This window comes from Protopterus annectens, chromosome 11.part0 (genome assembly GCF_019279795.1).
Source record: "Protopterus annectens isolate FY-2018-M chromosome 11.part0, PAN1.0, whole genome shotgun sequence".
NCBI lineage: Eukaryota > Metazoa > Chordata > Ceratodontiformes > Protopteridae > Protopterus > Protopterus annectens.
Genome location: NC_056745.1, coordinates 208,046,987 through 208,067,855, shown reverse-complemented (window position 1 = coordinate 208,067,855; position 20,869 = coordinate 208,046,987).

The following is a 20,869-nucleotide window of genomic DNA, read 5'->3' as shown; positions in this document are numbered from 1 at the left end:
TCACATATTCTATCCTAACAAGTAAGTTTTTGTTATGCCTTAAATGGGTGGGGCTACTTGGCATCACACATATCAGCATGCATTGTGTCATTTAACTTCCACCCAGCATGTTAATTCAGAGGCCATGTGCAGTGTGATTACAGCACTTACCCCCAACACTACGGGAGTGCTTGATCACAGGGAGATTCCCCACACTCTGTCCTGGAATGGACAAGACTCACTCCTTCCCTCCCTCTTCACCTGGCTTCTCCAGTCCCCAAGACATTAGTCAAACTCAGGACACTGGGTCACAGTTAAGGCTCCAGCCCTATCTAGAAATGTTTTAGTGTACTATTTCCTCAACTATCCTTATGAGTTCTGCTCCCTTAATACTTTGTAGTGGTTTCTCAGCTTCAAAAATTCTTAATGTACAAATCCACTATTAAGAAACATCTGCTTCTAGAAAATATTTCTCTCATTATGTTAATCTTATCAGCACATTTAGTTACACCGTCTTCAATATTTAATTATTTACTTCGTTACCTGTAGTGTTGCTACTTTTCTTGCGCTAGTAGTTGCTGCCCTCTGCTGGTCATATCATTCTAGAGTGGTCTGTTGTGTAAATGTCTAACTCACCTGTGTCTTACTCAAGTCCTGTTCCTGAACCTTCTTTCTATTGAGTATTTTACTGATATACGATGTTAGATATGAATATGGTCTCCTTGCTAATAGGTTCTTTAGGAAATATCAGAAGTGCATTGGTAAGGCTTAGGCGATATGCTGATATGTGGGCAAGGAGGACTGATGAAAAATAGTACAAATAAGAACAATTATTTGTCCCAGCAGGGGGCAGTGTTTGACAACAAATGAAAACAAGTCACTAGCTACAGGTAAGAAAAAGAATGAAATAAACTATGCATTGGTTATTAAATGTTACTAAATGTACTTCTAAAAGGAACCAAATAAAATAAATTTCATTTAAAAGCCTGCATTTGTTAATGATGAGCCCCACACATTAAGTATTATGTGAAAAATGAATCCCATATAGAGTATAAAAAGAATATACATTTTAAGGGCAGATATAGGGGATATAGATATAGGGTGTGCTGATTTTTCAAATAAACTGTCAAATTAAACTTCTGATGTGGTATTTTTTTCTGTATAGAAACATAAAAATTATAGTATGTATTTATTCATCCTGATCCAAAGCAGAAGTACTATTATGAATATATATTTTTCTTGGTGTACTGAAAATATTGATTCTGTGATATAGTCTACCTGTAAAACATTCTGTGTTAGGAATATGAAATAAGAACCTTATGATGAAGTTGCTGATGGCCAAGATGTTAGACAAATACACTTTGCAAAATGAACTTTTTACAAGATTTGTTGTTGATGGACATTTTTCTGAATTTCTGGGCATTGGTAAAACTTGGTGATCATTTCAAAATTATTTCCTGTATTTTTAAAGGAGACAGTAATGTACTTTTTTCCTGGATTTTGTGGGAGAGTGGCCTAATGGTTAAAGTGTTTGCCTTACAAACACAAGATGCAGGGTTTGAGTCTCACAAGGGATAAATGGCTAGGCTTAAAATAGCTCACAAGGGCAGTTAGCTTAGTACTAGCCTATGAACCTATATTAATCTCAGGTAAATAATATGGTTTCATTGTAATCCATTTAGAATGCAGAAGCAAGAGACAGCAATGCTTTAAGTACTATAGAACTGTAATCATATTTTAAGTATGATTTAGAAAAGCTGCAATGCCTAAGGGTGAGCACTGGCAAAGCAGAGATGGCCTAGAGGCCCAGTTGCATTCTAACTTCCTTTATCCTCTGATCCAATAGTTTAATGATAGTTCTTATAATTTAATTTTGAGCATATTAAACAGTTGGCATCGACTAAAGGATGGGATTTAAAGAACTTTAACCTGCCTGATATGATATTTCATTCCATTTCTCCTGACAAGGCTTCTGTCACAGAGTTTGGGAAACATGTAACGATTTATTAAAATTCCAACATCTTATTTGGCGCAATACATGCTTATGTAATTGCATGTTGTTTTAATTCTGTTCTGCCCTTTGGCAGATTAACAACATCAGATGCATTGATGCATCTTTTGTCAGCTCCATTTCATTAAAACTAGGCAATCGCATCATTAAAAAAAACAAATAGGCAGGTACCTGCTGTCAGTGGTGGATTATAATAGTGGTCATTTGGGCAGCTGTCCAGGTTCCACACCTCTGAGAGGGCCCATGGTCAATGAAAAAAAATTATTTTATTTATTTAACATTTGTTGACCGGGAAAGTCCAACTAAGACAAAGCCTATTTTCAGCAGAGCCCTGGGGAGAAACGCTGCAGATGCATGTCTTCAAAATGTGAGAGGAAACCGGAGAACCCAGAGGAAACCCACACAAAAGCAGGGAGGGCATGCAGACTCCACACAGAAGGCACCCCAGCCAAGAACAACCTCTTGCTGTGAAGTGACAATGTTAAACGCTGCACCACTGCAGCATAAATTTTTTATGTTCAGCACTGCTAACTCATTTTTGTTAGTTTATGTGCTGAACATAGCAAGTAATCACTAAAAAACTGAATATCGTTTTAAAAAACACTAAATGATAGACATCTCAAGTATTTACCTTTCTATACTCTGGGTGCCTGTCATTTACATATGCACAAAATAGACCAGTGAAAATATTTAGCTTGGGCACTTTATTCCATTAAGCAAATTAATGTTTTGTTACTTAAAAGAATAAACAAATGCCCACATCAACCCTATTTAAAATGCTAGTTTTCTATTCATTCCTTTCCCAATTATTCATTGTGCAGCAAGAAGTAGAGAGACTATGGGTATTAAATAATGTATGTGGATAGCTGCAGGTGGTTGTGACTGCTGCTTTGAAGTATGATAGCAGATTCTGGTAATGATGGTTAGCATATCTCCCAAACTCTGAATGTAAGAAATCTGGACAAAGCCAAAAATAATGGGGGGGGGGTCCTCAAACCAGGGACACATTTTCAACATTGCTTAAAAAATTGATAGAATAATAGGTTTTGCATTTTCATGCATTTTCTAAAGGATATGAAGTCTAAAACTGAAATGCACATAATTATTTAATGACTTCAGTTTTCAATGATTTGCCAGAAAACCACACATTTTATAAAAAAAGACCAAAAATATGAGGCAAAAATATGGACATTCAATGAAATTCTGGACATTAGAGAGGTATGGAGTTAAGTAAATATTTTAAAACATGTTAGCAGGCAACTAGATTGAGGAGCTCCAGTGTACGGAAAGCTTTCTATATAGCCCACCTCATTAGTAAGGGTATATCATCCAGTGACAAGGTGGCCATAACATCCCTGTATTCTTCCCTTATAAGACCCATTAGTGAGTACAATGCCCCTTTTGGCATATACCTCACAAAGCACATGCAGCAGCTGGAGAGACCACAGAGGTTCCTCACCTGGAGAATTCAGGGCTTCAAACATCTACCCTACACAGATAGGTTAAAAGCCCTGTCCCTCTACTCAGTCTCCTATAGACTCCTCAGAGGTGACCTCTGTCTGGCATACAAGGCAATCTCAGACCCTGCCCTGATGGAACTGCTGTATATCCACAAGTCAAGCTCTACTCGAGTAACCTGCATGCATGACCTCAACCTGGTCTGTGACATCAATAGGACTCATTAGCAGGACAGATTTGTATCCCAGAGACTCCCCCTTTTGTGGAATAGACTCCCTCTCCACATAAAGCAGAGTACCTCATTAAACCTTTTAAGCGCACCTTGGATAACTGGAAATACACCCCTGGGATTACACCTGTGTCCCTGCTGGTCAGTGGCATCGGGTGCTGACTTGTTGCAACATGGACTAAATTCTTGACTAGTTTTGTAAGGGCCTCAGAGCCAATAACCTGGTATCTTCCTGTGATCCTATAACTTCTTATGATCCTATGTTGTGGATAGAAGCAACTTGCCCTCTTCATTTGCTCAGTTTAACATCTGGCATTAAGGGGTAGCATGCATTTGTGTGAAATAAATTGGAACATTTACTTTTATTTAATATGCTGACATGTAACCCAGGTGGGGGATAGCAGTGAAGTGGATGAAAACAACCTTTTCTCAGCTTAAAGTCTGGAATTAAGGGCTAGCGTGCATTTTTGTGAATTAATTAAACAGGAATATTTATTCTCTGCACTATCTCTGTGTGAAACAAATTTGAAACTGTCCTTAATTTCACAGAATGTCCTCATCTTTACCTAATATTTTTGGCGTGCAACTAATCATCATGTTGTTTGCTTTGCTTACAGTCTGACATTATAGGACTTGTCCACATTTGAATGAAAGAAAATGGAATATTTACTCTCTTGGTGCTGTCTGTGTGGCACTGAGTTAAAACTGTTCTTGACTTTGTAGAATTTCTTTAAAATGCCCTTAACTTTGCCTCATATTTTGGACTAGGCCACATAGAATTTGTGGTCTTCTGGCAAATCATTAACAATTTATGTCTAGTTATTTCATAATATAGTTCATGTAGCTAAATAGTTAATAAGTCTATTTATTTATGGAGATGTTTCACTGTTTAACTTTTTAATTTATGTTTTTTGATGTTTTGATTTTAAACTGCTGAATTAATTTAGTCATGTGATTGTAATTTTTTACTTAAATGATATGTGCAGTGTATATCTTTCATAAGTCTTTAAAGGCATGTTATTGGCAGAATAGGCAGGTGAGCTTTCAGTCATTTTGCAGTTTCATATATTCACTGTTTTTCATTTTGGAATGATATATATATATATATATATATATATATATATATATATAGTGTGCAACACAATCAAAAATTAAAAAAATCGAAGTACAACTTATCAAGCAGAACTGATAAAGCTTCAACCAATTACAAAACAAAATAACATACATTAAATCCTTTTTGCTGGGGAAAAGCCCCTCTGCAACTCTCTCCAAACATTGGGAAATAAGCTTTGCATACCACACTGTTCTATGATGTTGCACACAAAAAAGTGGGTATTGAGTGACCAGCTGATTTTCAATCAGCTGTACAGGTTTTATTTTTCTCATGCTGAACCACCTAAACTCTTGATCAACTGAATGTAATTATATATATATATATATATATATATATATATATATATATATATATATATATACACACACACACACACACACACACACACACACACACACACACACACACACACACACACACACACACATATATACATAATAATGATTGAGGAGTGTAGTCAAAAAGGAGAGGGGATCTGGCTGTGGATGAAACTAACTTTCCCTCTTGTTCTTTGCTCATCTTATGTTCTGGATTTACAGGACTAAGGTTCACTGGTATGACATAAGTTGGAATATTTACTGTCTAAAAAACTGTCTGAAACCAAGTTGAAATTTTTCCTGATTTTGCATCATACCCCTCAATTTGACTCATATTTTTGTCTCGGGTTATACAAATTGTAGTTTTCTGGTACTTCATTGAACATTTCAATCATTAAATAATGACAGACATCTGAGTTTCAGACATCATGTTTGTGGAAAATGCATTCTAATTCAAAAACTTTAATTCTAGCAACTTTCTAAGTATATAACACCAATGTTTGAAATATGTCCCTGATTTTGAGTGTTTGCCCCTAGTTATTTTTGGCTTTGTCCTGATTCTTAATTTAAGAGGTTGAGAGGTATTTGTTTTTTTTTTTGTTTGTTTGTTTGTTTGTTTTTTACCACAAATCAGGTATACATTGCAAAGTGGCTGTAACTGCTGGGTTGGTGTGGGTGCTGTCTGTAGATGAATGTCATTTATCTTCTTGTCATTTGATCAGTTTAAACATTCTGACTTTGCAGGACTAGTGTGCATTTTTGTAGAATAAATTGAAGTATTTGGGCTATGTGTTTGTGTAAAACAAACTTTAAATACATTCTTGTCCATAACTGTTAGAGTGTGCTAAACAATGAATAAATGTTGAAATTAATAATGCTACAAAATGCAAAATAAATAAGGCATACAATAAAGATTGTTTAAATGTAGGAATAGAGCTTTGCAATATGTAATATTGATACTATGTGACATAGCTCTGACTGTATCTATTAATAGACATGCTTTTTATAAACTCAGCGATACGTGCTTTCTTACAAGCTGTTTCCTAAAAAAAAACATTCTTCTACAGTATCAGCAAAGAAGTTGACAGGTGAATGGGCATTTTTTTGTAAATCAGCAGTACATGCGTTTTTACAAGATGTTTACTGAAAAACGTTTGTCACAATATTAGAAAAAAGTTTGATGCACTTTCTCACAGATAAATGGACATAGCAGACAAAACAATTTGTATGTGCTTTCCCACAAGACATTTCCTTAAAAAACAAGTCTGGAAAGTAATGCATCAGCAGAACAGATGTTTCCATACAAAGTCCAAAAAGGATACCAAGAAGGAAAACAGGATCTAAAGTGCATGAGAAGAACAGCATAAATATACCTTAAAAATCAAGCTAATGTCAAAGGTATTTGTAAGAACACACTTGTTCTGAGGTATTGTGTAGGAGAGTAATCATCTATACTGATCGTGAAGTAAAACGTTGACTATTTATGCTACAAGTTGTCACAGTAGTATGTGCTTGTTATAACAATAAGTTATTTATTAGTAACTGTGCTTACAGTAAAATAGTATTGTGCTGCAAAGTATATTTCTTTATCAGTGCACTGTTTGCAAAGTTCTGGGCTTTAAACAAACTGCTGATGCAGTCATGCAAAACTTTGTGTTATAAGCAGACTTTAATCCAGCAGTAAACAGCTAACCATACATTGTGTTTTAAGAAGTTTTTAGTTTCAGTCCAGCAGAGCACAGCAGCACCTTCATAATTCATTTTTTAGTGTCAGGTTTAGCCTGCATTCGAACACAGGGGGAGTGATACCTGTATAGGGTCACCCCCAGTAAAGGCACAGTAACTAAAGGTTGTATATATGAGTGAGTCCTACATAGGAGCACTCCAGCTTTATACAGCTTGCAGCAGTACAGTTTTCAATATCTGAATCCAGAAAGACTGCCATGTAGGAAGGTCACAGTGCCATAAATTCTCCAATAAAGGTGAAGAAAAAGGATTCAAACCCACCCACTGCCAGCTTCATATCACCAGTTTCTCAAGTGACTACAAAAAATTTTCCAGCCATCTGCAGCAACAGCCTGATTACCTGTTCTCTTGCTAATCGGTAAGACTTTCTCCTGTGTCATATATAAGTATGGATGCCATTAGGGACAATAGCAGAAGATGTAACCAAGCTTTACTCTTAATGTCTCAGAACAACCAGACAAAATATGGGGAAAAATGCAATGTTGGTACACACAGTACATTAGTAACTATAAAACCTTATTAGAGCAAGTTGATGTTCAGGCATTATGTAATTGGGCTGTAACATTTGATTGGCATCTGAAACAGAAAAATGAGGCATGTCATAGTAAATTTTTATTCTGTGAATCATTTCAAACTGCTTTTTGTGTGTAATGTCATAAAAATATGGGTCTATATCATAACATCGAAAGGAACGAATCTTGAATGGCTTAAATATCGAAATTGCTGTTCATCGAAACCACTTTTGTGGGGGGCTGTGCCCCCACACCCCCCTCTAATTATATATACGAACTCAAAGATTGCACTACAGTGAGGAAAGGGCAAAATTCCCGATCATCACTGTACTACAATCTCACAAAAAACAAATCAATAAACCGCAATTTCGATATTTAAGCCATTCGAGATTCGTTCCTTTCAATAATATGATATAGACCCAAAAATACAGTACAGGCCATAGCTGTAAAAGCAAACCTGTTAATGGTGACAAACCAACAAAAGGTACAATGCTTATGTTATATCCATATATTAAACAACTGCGTTCTGTTACAGCATTGATATCAGAGTTAGAACAGCAGTCAAATCTGTTACTGACAGAATCTTCTATAGATCCTGTTATACCCTTTAAAAATATGTACAACAGTGGAATGAAGCCACTGTTCAACACACAACAGATGAAGACAGGGGCAAGATTCTTGATCATTTAACAAAAGAATTTAACAAATGCCTAAGAGACAGACAAGGTGAGTTCAAAAAGTTCAGAAGTGATATGCAAGAACCCTGTCAAAAGTGCATAGGGGCCCTACAATCAACAGAAGAGTCTACTAAAAAGTATCATAAAACCTGTAAAGAACTACAAAAAAATATTATTAGATCTTAAGCAACAGTTACAGGATAAAGAAAATCTGGTTTGTGATGTTCAGGATAAATTAATACACTCTAATATTTGAATAAAAGAGTTAAATGAGGAATTGCAGAGCACAAAACCAGTACAAGTCATAGAACAGGGAACCACTGCAGATCTATATACACAGTCTAGAGTATTACAAAGTTTATCACAGTGGAATGATAAAAAAGGCATATTTTACAGCATATTTGCATTTGAAGCATGGCTAGCATCTACAGCAGGATCTGATGTATGGACAGATGCATTACTTACGTTTCTGGATTTTTATTCCCAAATGTTTTAAAACTTTCATTCAGTTAAAGAAAGATACTTATCAGTTAAACAGTAAAGTAGGACGTATGAGAGCTGTTCTAATGGCATATACACAAGGGCAGCCTCTCACAGGTAAGCTGTTAGATAATAAATTAATGGGACAAACTGATCATTTCAGACTTGCCTTTCAGATCATATATCAAAGGTCAGATAGACACATGCAAAAAAACAGAAATACAAAAACAGTTAATACATTGCTTTCTAGAGCAAGTCAAAGGGGTCCCAGGGGATATTAAATCCATATATGAAGAAAATTCAGATACCCTCACTGATTTGGTACAAAAATGAATGATGGGACGGACTATGGCCAATGATGGGATATTATACTCATACCATACCTTTTCATTAGGAGAGGGTAGTGAGCCATTTCAAGTGAATGAAGAACTTTTAGTTATGTACTTACCATAACTTTAGATGTATGGGATCCATCTCGCCTACATTCTGTACAGATGGGTTCGGAGCTGATCCTCGGCTCCGACTCGGCACGCTATGCTATAGCACGAAGTCTCTTATTGGCTGAGCCTCCTCATATCCCAGGATGCCCCACTACTGCTTCCCCAGATCTTGTTTGTCCGCACACATGCACACACACATAGACTGTTGTTATAAGATTGCCAGGTGTTTCAAGAGAGGAAAAAACAGTTGTTTTCGGATCGTTCGGTCTCTTCTGGCCTCCAAGGCAGGGGGAAGGAGGGTGGGTTATTAGGAATGTAGGCGAGATGGATCCCATACATCTAAAGTTATGGTAAGTACATAACTAAAAGATGTAATGTGATCCTATCTCGCCTACATTCTGTACAGATGGGACAGCATCCCTAGCACCTAATTCCTGGGTGGCTCATTGGAAAACAGTCCGGAGAACTGTGGAACCGAAGGAAGCTTGGCCCCTGGATGCCACATCCAATTTGTAGTGAGAAATAAAGGTATGAAGAGAAGACCACGTAGCAGCTGCACAGATGTCACTAATAGAGAGCTTGGAATGAAAAGCCGCCGAAGTGGACATAGCCCTGGTAGAATGAGCTTTCACAGGAATAGTAAGCTCTTTATTTGAAATGCGATAAACATGACTGATACAGTCTCTGATCCACTTGGCAATAGTGACTTTCGTGACGGCTTTGCCCAATTTGTTGTCCGAAAAAGACACAAAAAGTTGATCTGATTTTCGTGCTTGTTGTGTCCTATCCAAATAGAAACGTAATTGTCTGTGCACATCTAAGGTGTGAAATGTATACTCAGCCCTGTCTGTATACTTAGGGAAAAAAACTGGTAGTTCCAGGGATTGTTGTAAGCAAAATTTAGAACAAACCTTTGGTATAAAGGATGGATTTGGTCTTAGAGAAACTCTATCCTTGTGAAATATCAGGTATGGTGGATTGATACATAAGGCTTGAAGTTCTGAAACTCTCCTGGCTGATGTGATAGCAACTAGAAGGGCAGTCTTCCAAGAAAGAAATTTCAAGTCACAGGTAGCAGCCGGCTCAAAGGGGGGAGCTGTTAATGCTCCTAACACTACGTTAAGGTCCCACGGTGGTGCAGGATGCGATATAGGTGGCCTAAGAAGCCAAGCTCCTTTGATAAAGGCTTTGCACAACTTATTGCTCATTAAAGGTGGTTCGACATCCTCATGAAAATTGGAAATAGCCGCCAATTGAACTTTGCTGGTGGACACCGAACAACCCTGGTTGAACAGGGAAGTTAAAAATTTCAGAACCTCTGACACAGAAGCTGTCATAGGGTCTAATCCTCTGAGTTGAGCCCAAATAACAAACCTCTTCCACTTACTGCTATACATCTTTTTTGTAGAAGACTTGTGGGCCGATGACAAAATATGCATAACCTCAGGGTCGAAAGAATGGCTCCTGACTATGGTCAGAAGAGGAGTAGCCAAGCTGCTAGCTTCAATGAATGGAGGGACTGATGGAGCTGTCCTGACTGATGTATCAGAAGGTCCGGAACTTGTTCCAGGAACCAGGGACCGTCCAATGCATACTTGCGAAGAAAGGGGAACCATACTTGACGAGGCCAGTATGGGGCAATAAGTATCATTTTGCTTCCCAAATGAATCGCCTTCTGAACCACCTTGGGAATAAGGGGAACCAGAGGAAAGGCGTATAGCAGACCCGGAGGCCAGGCTTGGACTAGAGCATCATTGGGGGTTTCCCCCGGAACTGGAATGAGAGAGAAGAACTGCTGGCATTTTGCATTGAGGGGAGTTGCAAAAAGATCGCAACATGGGATTCCCCATCTCATGAAATTCTGTGTTACCACCTTGTTATTCAAGGACCATTCATGTGGGGAGAGAATAGTCCTGCTCAGTCTGTCGGCTATCACATTGGATGTTCCCGGAATGTGTGTTGCCACTAGAAAGCGTTTGGTAGCAATCACCCAATCCCATACCTTCATGGCCTCTCTGCAAAGGGGGTAGGATCTGGTCCCTCCTTGCTTGTTCAAGTACCAGACTACCGACATGTTGTCGGACTGAATGGCAATCGTCCCCTGGGGGAGGTGGTCGTGTAGTGCTTGCAACGTTAGAAGTACCGCCCTCATTTCCAGCATATTGATGTGGAGAAGATTCTCGTCGGAATGCCACGTGCCTTGGACCTACCTGTCCAGATAATGTCCCCCCCACCCTGTCTGGGAGGTGTCTGTAGTCAACGTGGCTGAGGGGGATGGGGGGACGAAGGGTCGCCCCCTGATCCAGATTGGAGGAATGAAGCCACCAACAAAGATCCTGTTTGCACGTCTCTGTTACCAATATGTGGTGACTGAGGGGGAGGTCTTGATAAGACCACTGGGCTAAGAGGAGCCACTGGAGTATCCTCATATGTAACCTTGCAAATGGAATGAGAAGAATGGTGGCTGACATGGAACCCAACAGCTGCAGAACCATTCTGGCTGGAGCACGACGTCTGAGGAGTAATGCCCACACCTGAGACTGCAATGTTGCTATCCTTTCCGCAGGAAGATAGACTCGCATCTGCCTTGAGTCTATTTCTGCACCAATAAACAGAATACGCTGTGATGGCAGCAATACGGATTTTGTCCAATTGAAGGTGATGCCTAAGGAGCTGACTAGGGAGATAGTGGCTGCTAGAGTTCTTAAGAGTAGATGCCTCGAGGTGGCAGTTAGGAGCCAGTCGTCTAAGTATGGAAACACCTGGAATCCTAGACTTCTCAGGTGAGCAGTCACTACTGCCAAACATTTGGTGAACACCCTGGGGGCTGTGGTGAGACCAAATGGCAGTGCACGGAACTGGAAATGACTGTCCCCTAGGCTGAAGCGCAAGTGTCTCCTCGATGCCTGATTTACCAGAATGTGATAATAGGCGTCCTTGAGATCTATGGAGCACATCCAAACACCTTTCTCCAGAAGCGGGAGAATGGTTTGCAAGGTGACCATCCGGAATTTGGACTTTTTCACTGATCGATTTAATTTGCTGAGATCCAAAATGGGTCTCAAGTCCCCGGTCTTTTTTGGTACCAAAAAGAATCTCGAGTAAGTCCCTGATCCGGTCTGATCTGCGGGGACAGGTTGGATGACTCCTTTTTGAAGCAGCTTTGAAATTTCGATGGCTGCCATATCCCGTTGACTGGGTGGCGGGTCCGGGATTCTTTGGGATGGTGGGGGGGATTGAGAGAAGGGAATGGTGTAACCTCCGGCGATGATTCGGAGCACCCATTGGTCCTGGGTGATACCTTCCCAGGCCTTTAGATGCCTCGAAAAATGACCCCTGACTGGCTCCGGAGCTGCACAGTCGGGCACTTCAGGGATGCTGGAAGGAGGAGCCACAAAAGGACTTGCGGTCTCCACTGTTGCGGGGGCCTCCGCCGCCTCTGGGACAGCGTCTCCTTGAAAAATTTCCCCTTCCTCTGCCTCTAGAAGGGGAATCGCTCTGCTGCAATGAGTAAGACTTTTGAGACTTACGGAACCACATTTTCCCCCCTCTTTGAGCCCTGGGATAAGGTCTGAAGGGAGTGGAAAACCGGGCCCCTATGGCAGTTAAAGTCTTGCCCTCCTGCTCGCAGCGAGTCAAAGTGTCCTTTACCTTGGGTCCAAAAAGGGAGGACCCATCGAAGGGGGCGTCGGCAAAGGAAGACTTAAAGGCCTCTGTAAAATGACACAGACGTAGCCAGGCTTGTCTCCGTTGAGCAACACCTGTGCCCGCCGCTCTGCTCGCTCCCTCGGCTGCATACGAAATGAGCCTCATGGACGAGTTGGATAGGGAGGATAGGGTAGCCAACTGGGAGTTAACCGTCTGGGCCAACTGCTCAGGTAAGTTACCAGAGAGGGTATCTGAAAGCTCCTTGACCAGATCCCTCTGCAGTCTCATAAAATGCATCAGGTAATTCAGAGACCTTAATGTAAAGGTTGCTGAAGCAAGGGTGCACTTTCCGTACCGATCCATGCTCCTAGACTCCTTATTAGGAGGATGGACGGACGTTGAAGCCTCTGCCACATCTTGTTGGGTAGCAGATGCCACCACCAAGGCATCTACAGCCACACCTTTGGTAAGAAAGTCCTTATCCGGGGGTGCCAAAAAGAATTTATTGGGTCAAACTGGCACCGGTTCAACAGAATCCGGATGTTCCCACGCCCTTCGCAAGATCAAATCCAGGAGCTCATCGAAGGGCGGAGACACCCAGGAGGCGGAGGGTTGAGCCCCGAAGGCCTTGAGGAACACCGACTCCTCAGCAGAAGGGGGTTTGGACTGCCAGTCGCCTTGTTGTTTAAGGATTTCCAAGATGTCCGCAAAGGATACATCATCAGAGGATGACTTGGGGGACCCCTCCGCATCATCGAGGTCGGTATCTGAGGTGAGAGACTCATCAGGGGAGTTGACGTGCTTCCTCTTGCACTGTTTTTTCCTAGGAGGTTCCTCCGAAGATGCTTCGGAGGGACCTCCAGGAAGAAGGGAACCCCCGATGGGGGTAACCTCAGGCCCCAGGGCTCTGCTGTCATGTGACAGGGGGACTGCAAAGGAACTAGTCTCCATGCCAAGGGAAGGTGGTGGTGAGAAGGTAGAAGTGGCCAGAGAAGATTTGGCCAAGGCACTCCTCATGGCCGTGAAGGCGGGACCCCCAGAGTCCTGGGAAGGTTCAACCCCCAAGGCCACAACAGCAGACGGAACTCCCGCTGCCAACGCATCGAGAGGGAGGCTAGGAACCGAAAGGATCGGTCCCAAAGCGTCACCCCTGGGGCCAACAGAGGAGGTCTGTGTACCGAACACCGACCCGAAGGCCGGGGTTGGAGTTAGGGTCGGAGCCGACCCTGCAACTTCCACTGGTTCCAGCAACACTGACTCCAATGGTGCCGAAGCTGTTGGAGGAGGAACAAAGATGGCAGGGTGGGAAATCGGCTCCGGAGCCGATTAGGCCGGAGCCGAGACCAACTTTTGAAAGACCGGAGACTGAAAAAGCCTTTGAAGCACCCTGTCTACATCCAAATCGGACATCCTCGATGACCGAGAAGAGACCGACCGAGTCCGAGTTGACTTCTCCGCCGGCTTTGAAAGACTGGGGGACCAGCTCCGAATGGACTCAAGAAGTATCGGCGCCGAGGGAGGTTGCAGCACTACTGCAATTTCCCTCGGAGCCGATGTGAACTTCGGCATCGAAGGGGAAGAGTCTGAGCGGGCAACCTTCATCGGCTCCGAAGGCAGTGGAGCCGATGAAGGTGACTCGCCTCTCGACGCCCGAGCTCTCAGCTCTGAAGTCAGAGGAGTCGAGGCTGGAGACATCGAGGCAGACCATTCCGCCCTCGGCTCCGAAGTCCGTGGAGCCGACGGAGAAGCCTGCCTAGACTTTTTTGCTGTCGGATCCGACGGGCTGGTCGGAGCCGAAGATTTTTTCTTCCTCGATGGGGAAGAAGAAGAAGATAGGGCTTCCTCAAAAGAAGGGGTAATAAGCCCTTTCAAAATCAACTTGTTTTTCCTCTCTTGTAGCACGCGAGAGGAAAAAGCGTGGCAAACGCTACAGGATTCCTGTAAGTGCTTCGGCCCCAAACAGTACACACAAAGCAAATGGTCATCCGTAATGGACATTTTGTAAGAGCATTTTGAACATTTTTTGAATCCAGATGGCCTATGTTCTTTTGACATGGCTATCTGCTCCCAGTAAACTTTAAAGAAAGAGAAACTTCAATACAGATTAAAAAAAAAAAGAAACAGGTAGACTAAAGGCAAGGTCCCTCTAAGTAAAACGGAAACACTTGCCACCAAGAAAAAAATAATTTACCACAAGTTCAAACAAATAGAACACACACAATAAGTAGCTGTTAGGCAGCCCTAACTAAAACGCGAGGGCTAGGCAAAGGCCCCTCTAACTTAAATGGGATCCTTTACCGTTGACAAACACAATATTTTACCACAAACTTTGAGAAAAAAAACAGTCGCACCACAATAAGTAGCTGTTAAAACAGCTGTTGGGTAATTTTGACAAAAGTTCTGACAGAAATTTAAATACTAGAGGCACTTAGCTCAGCCAAGTCCGAGACCACGTCTATGCTGTAGAAGCGGCAAACGAGATCTGGGGAAGCAGTAGTGGGGCATCCTGGGATATGAGGAGGCTCAGCCAATAAGAGAGTTCGTGCTAGAGGATCGGCTCCGAACCCATCTGTACAGAATGTAGGCGAGATAGGATCACATTACATCTATAAAACCAGAGAAGTCAACGGTGGTGTGAACAACTACCAGCAGGTAGATCTGCATTTGCACCACCAGCTCCTGTTCCGGTGTCTGCAGCACCAAGATCAGGTATAGCTAATGAACAAAAGGCACCAACATGTTTTTTTTCTATAAGAAAATATGGCATGTTAAACAAAATTGTGATCATTACAAAGCTTGGTGTAAAAAGAAGGAAGGATAGGGTGTGTTTCCAAAACCAAAAGATTTGCAAGAAAAATCAGAAAAACAGGACTATGCACAGAGACCTTACGATATTGGTAAAGATAGCTATAAGGGTCATCAATACATAGGAAGAGGGATGTATGCCCCATATATTTTCAAGCAGCCTCACCTGTAAATCCAAAACATTTGGTATAGCAGGCAGAAGGGATGGCTAGACAGCAGTTACGAAAAGAGATTAAAAAACCTAAATATGTAGATCACTCAGACACAGAGGAAGATGACAAGCAAGAACATGCAGTGTGTCATATTTCATTTGATAATAAAGGGGAGGATGAGTGGATTTCCTTAGGGTGTGCCCCCTTACTCTGGTATTTTTCCTGACTACTTTTCAAAGATGTCGAGACGGACAACCACTAATTGATATCTGGGTAGAGGGGTCACTATTCACTATGGGAAAATGTCTTATTAGACACAGAAGCAGCAATATCCATCACAAATAGACAGTTACCTGTAAATCATATAAAAAAGGTTAGGATTTCAGCATTTAATGGCACAGGATGCTATGCAGTGAGTAGCCAGGATGTAGACATAACATTTAACCAAGAAGGGCAGACATGGAAGGGTGCATTTTTAATGCATCCATCCTGTGCCACTACCATTATTGGTATGGACATTCTAGGACCTTTGGGCATAGTAATTGACTTGCCTATCAGTATTATGTGAATAGGAGACAGGAAAAAAGGAGTGAGGGAGAAAAAGTGCAGGTTGCTGTGCAATATCTCTTCCTGAAAAACCTGACAAGCCTCCATGATATGTGAATACAGACAGTGAGGATATGTGGCAGCATTCACAACAGCACTTCCCAAATGTGTGGTCCAAGGGTCCCAGTGATTGTGGAAAACTAGAAATACCAGTGGGGGGGGGGGTAGTGATCAGGATTATATACCTCCATTTCAAAAACATCCCATTGCTAGGGAGGCAGAAGAACATATGGAAAATGTATTGCAGAATGGGAAAAGGAAGGAATTATACAAAAAGGCAACAGTCCCACAAATTCACCAATCTGGCCAGTCAAGATAAAAGATGGTAGTTATCGTCTTGTTATTGATTTACGGAAGGTTAATCAATACACAACTCCTAGACCACATTTGATTCTGGGAGTTCCAGCGTTGGCTGTACATATTAAGGCACAAAGTAAGTGATTTACAGTAAAAGATTTAGCAAATGGCTTTATTGCAGTACCACTCAGGAAAAAAAACTGGCCAAGATTTGTCTTTACATTTAAAAAACAATATGTCATGACAAGATTTCCTCAAGGATTTCAAAACAGTCAAGTTATTTTTCACCAGACAGTAGGATCCATCCTGCAACATCTGGAAAAGGATGATTCGGTGTTACATTACATTGATGACATATTAATCCAGTCTGAAACAGTAGAAGAGCATGCATGGCTTCTTAAAAAAGTTTTCCATACTATACAGCAGGCAGAGTTTAAGGTTAAAAGTGAAAATATTCAGCTTATGTCTCAAGAAGTTAAGTTTCTAGGTACTATTATTAAACCGTCAGGAAGGTCTCCTTGCCCTATGCTTGTGCAAGGCATTTTACAAATAGAAAAATCACTGATTATAGCAGATCTACATAAATTCATGGCATCATGAATTACAGTAGGTAATTTATAGAGGATTATGCAGCTGCTTTTCTTTATCAGTGTACATTTTGCAAAGGTCTGGGCTTTAAACAGACTGCTGATGCAGTCATGCAAAACTCTGTGTTATAAGCAGACTCTGATACAGCAGTAAACAGCTAACCATGTCTTTTGTTTTAAAAAGATTTTGGTTACAGTCCAGTACAGCACAGCAGCACCTTCATAATTAAATTTTCAATAACCATAATTATTATTTTTACCACAGACATTGGAGATTTACACACTCAAAAATGAGACTACAATGAGAATGGCTGACCCTGCTATCATGATCAAGTTAAAATGTCATTAGTCTGCCTTTATGGGACCAGTGTATTTCTGCAAAGGAGGTTAGAATACTTCAATATGGCCATTTGTATCACAATTGGTGATTTGATTTATACACAGTTAAGTGGCTGTAATTGATTGATATGGGCACTAGTGGATTATAATGACAGCAGTTTGAATGGTCTTACATCAGGAAGGTGAATAAAGAACATATACATTTATTGATGGTCCCACAAAAAAGTATAACTGGGGAAGGGAGCCCATGGCCTGGAAACCACTCGGAACCCAAGGCACACTTAATCGACCACTGTTTATTGCCATAGTCAAAAACTCACCCTCCCACCCACTACCTCCCATACAGAAGGGTGCTTCATGGATCAGTCACCAATAGCATGTATTTATCCGTTACATTCTCTGCTTGATGTTTCAGTCACCATTAGCATGAAGTAATCTGTCGCATTCTCTAATACATTTTTAGTCAAGACTTGTTTTATAGAGCTGCAGATGAAACAATATACCTAGTCACAACTATCTAATAGCCATCTAATTATTGTAGCTTATGAAAGAAAGGTATTACACAGACCCTGGGGTTTTATATCTATTACTTCATGATTGCCTTGTCCATTTGCACTCATAGCTCTCACATGACTGACCTCCACCAAGCCATGCCCCTTGTCTCCATGTTTCATTTAATTTCTAGTGACATTTTGTTTGCATATTCAGTTATAATCTCAACCAAGGCTATAACTTCAGGTTTAAAAATGAACAGTCACATCTTATCAGATGAAGGCGAGTCTGCAGCTCAGCATGTATGAAGATTTCAAAGGTTAGAAATAATTCACTTAGAATGCTTTTAGTTTATACATTTGAAATGTTTGAAAATGGAACTTTGGAGATATAAATAGTGATTTTATTTTGTATGAAAACAAATGAGTAATAAACAGTTTTGACATAGTTTGCATTCTCTCTAGTGACAGTAATATCAACTTCTGTTGTGAGAGTTAAGAGGTAAATAAAAATTTTGCAATCTGCCAAATTTGCATTGATGTTTAACTGAAAAACAATTGCCATGTGGAAAATGTAAAATATCCTGATTCTTTCTGAATCAGTGAAGACCAACATGGGGATGCTTTGAGCAGCAAGACTATATATATATATATATATATATATATATATATATATATATATATATATATATATATATACAATTAGGATACAGAATTATGACACCTCAAAGTACTTGTCTTATTCTGATGTAGAGCGATCTTGGAGGACTTCATATATAAATGAAGCATGGATGAGGCCTACACATTAGGAGGTGCAAAGGTGAAGCCTCCTTGCAAAAATGCCTTAATGACATCACAGCAAATTTGGAGTTTTGTTTGTCTTTATCTGCCTGTCAGGCTTAATTTTTAAAGCTGTGGAACTCACATTTATGAGCCTCACATCTCACAAGGGAATCAAGCTATTCTGTGAGTTAAAACATTTTTGTCTTCTTTTCTTTCAAAAAATGCCAGAAAGCAGTTTTTCAGATATTTTAGCATACAGAATGGTTTGGAGGGAGAGGTATATCTCACAGAGGATACCACTGCCCTGGAATAGACTTACCATCCATGTAAAACAAAGCTCATCTCTGTCCACATTCAAGCATAAATTGGGTCAATAGATGGGAAATAGGAAATATACCCCAGGACTCCCCCCAGTACTAGTAGTGGACAGAGGCAGCTCCTAAATTCTTTATCTCAGTGCAAGGGTCCCTTCCAAATATCTATGCTTTGAACTAGTAATTATCACTAGAGGGATATATAAAGTATATCTTGGAAAGGGTTAGGTGAATTTTCCAGCAAAATAGGTTAATTTTAAGCACCAAATGGGATAACTGGCTGGGTTTAAAATGGCCTGCAAGGGCAGTTAGCCTTGTACTACAGATAAAATAAAAAATCTTTCATACAGACTCTCCCCAACAGGCACATACAATAATACCCTCTTTGTAACTAGGTATATCTCAGATATTTGATCAACTAAAATAAGTTTTGCCAACAGTAATACATTTTCAGCTTGTTTCATACAGACACTTACACACACCTGGACACATGCACACACATGCGCGTCCCACACACACACACACACACACACACACACACACACACACACACACACACACACACACACACACACACACAGACTCCTCCAAGAATCCAGATTAATGTCCTTTCATCCCATACAAGTATTAAAGTGTAACAATAATTACAAACATCAATTCACACAAATACAAACTATAGCTGAAAGTAAAGAAAAAAGAACACATTTGTGTGGGGGGAACAGCCCCTTTTAGCTCCATATGAAGGGCTTCATCTCCACACTGGCATAATTAACTATACTTATTCCCTGATTGCTCAACCAGTGGAATGGCAAACATCATTCCTAAGAAATCTAGCAGCATAGAGGACTAAAGCTCAATCTTGTTAATGAGCTGCTTCTTGTTTCACGGGTACAGGGTTTGAATCTTTCCATCTTCATTTTCCTTGAGCGAGTCACTTAACCAGATAGTGCTTTTGGGAAATTTGGAATTTTGGCAAGGCTCATTAATGTTCTCCTGGACCACATGCCTAGTAACTATCTATGAACCTAAGAACATATTTCCATGCATCTGATCTGCAGTACTTTGTTGCAACTAACAGCAAAGTGATCTGTTTATGTAATTCAAAACCATAGCAGTATCCAAGAATAAAATCATACCACAAAAAAAAAAAAAATCAATAGATCCACACCAGACAATAACATTGAAGGTAAAACAAAGAAAAAATAACAACTTTATAGCAAAGGTTTCTCTACAATAATAATTCAAATATACCGATTCCCAGTACTGCATGTTTTCCCCTACTCTATGGCCACGGTATGTAGTGGCACTGTTTCCCAAGAAATGGATCACACCCCACACAAATAATTGTAAACCCATTACCCTGACTACTAGTCTATGCTTACTCATCCACATAGTCAATTTATCATCATTATCATCAACCCCCTTTGTCCCATTTTGACATGGGTTGGGGTGTCCTGCCAACTGTTACCATTTCTTTAGATTCACAGTCACTGTCCTCTCTCATGCAATCCATACATCTGTTGCCTGGACATCCACACCTCCTCTTGTTGTCTTTCTGTCTCTCCCAAATCTGCTTTGTCAACTCACCTTCTGATTTCTTGCACATGATGAGGGCAACACTGTAGCATATGTGTAACTGGGGCAACTCAGGCTTCCAGTTTGATGTCCTCATTTCATCTGTCCCACATTGTTCATCCTAATTCTTGTCTCCAGAACATCATATCCATCATCTCAAACTTTGCTCTGCTTTCACTGACCAAGTTTCTGTATCATCCAGAAGTACTGGTCACACCACTTTTTTGTACTCCTTACTTTTCAGCTTCTTTGATATTCTTGTGTAACATGCTACCACTGACTGTGTGTCAGTTGGCTGCAGCCCCTCTG